Source organism: Gavialis gangeticus, unplaced genomic scaffold (genome assembly GCF_001723915.1).
Source record: "Gavialis gangeticus isolate Ggan-Ray unplaced genomic scaffold, GavGan_comp1, whole genome shotgun sequence".
In the NCBI taxonomy this organism is placed as follows: Eukaryota; Metazoa; Chordata; order Crocodylia; family Gavialidae; genus Gavialis; species Gavialis gangeticus.
In genome coordinates this window covers 3877151-3877952 of record NW_017729022.1, presented here as the reverse complement: position 1 = coordinate 3877952, position 802 = coordinate 3877151, and the positions used below count along the sequence as shown (strand labels likewise).

Sequence of the window (802 nt, the reverse complement as noted above, 5' to 3'; positions counted from 1 at the left end):
GCCGGTCATGGCTGAGGAAGCCAAAGCCCTCCTTGAAGCGCCATTGCTGCAGCTGCCAGTTGGTCTCCGCGATGCACGTTTCATGCCAACTGCCTCGTGCACTCACTGGCAGGATAGAAGAGAAAAGTACCTGTGCGCCCATCTCCTTCAGGACGCACCCCAGAGTGTGGTAGTTCTCCATCAGGCGATCAGGGCTCCTCCTGGCCGCGTCGTTAGTGCCCACATGGACTAGGACCATGGGGTAATAATCGGTGGGCTGGATTACGATTCAGTCTCCTACTGCTGCTTTAAAAATTTTAAAACACGCTTTCTGGATCTAACCTTAGCCATGGGTTAACCCTGTTAACCCTGTCATTGGAATAATGGCATATAGAAATAAAACCCTTGTTACACTGGGAAAATAAAACAAAGATTGAATGCATGAGGCAGGGACTTTGCCTTTCCATCCCATTTTGTGGCACTTCTTAATCATTGTTATCTCCTGTCCCTTTCTCTTTCTTTATATCTGTCTACTCGCTGAAGATTTTACCCCTAGTTTTGGCTGCAATTCAAGTAGCTGTCTGTAAAAAATAAATAAATAAAAGAAAGAAAGAAAGAAAGTTTAAAAAATATTACACATCTTATTTTGTAGGTGCTGTGTGTGTAGTCAGGAGTGCTTAGACAGGGTTGCTTCAAAATATATGCAGTCACCCAAATGTAGGTTTCTAGGGGACTTTATGTTCGGAAATGTACATGCTGAATGAATTTACTCACTCACTGAGTTTTGTGGTTGCTTGAGGGCTGGGGCTGGGGTAGATGCTGC

General features: G+C 44.8%; 1 long non-coding RNA gene across 1 annotated transcript in view; it reads left to right on the top strand.

Moving 5' to 3' along the window:
* The window catches only part of LOC109295612, a 280108-nt gene that overhangs the window by 116035 nt on the left and 163271 nt on the right, over positions 1-802 (top strand). The gene's annotated exons all lie outside the window — the stretch shown is intronic.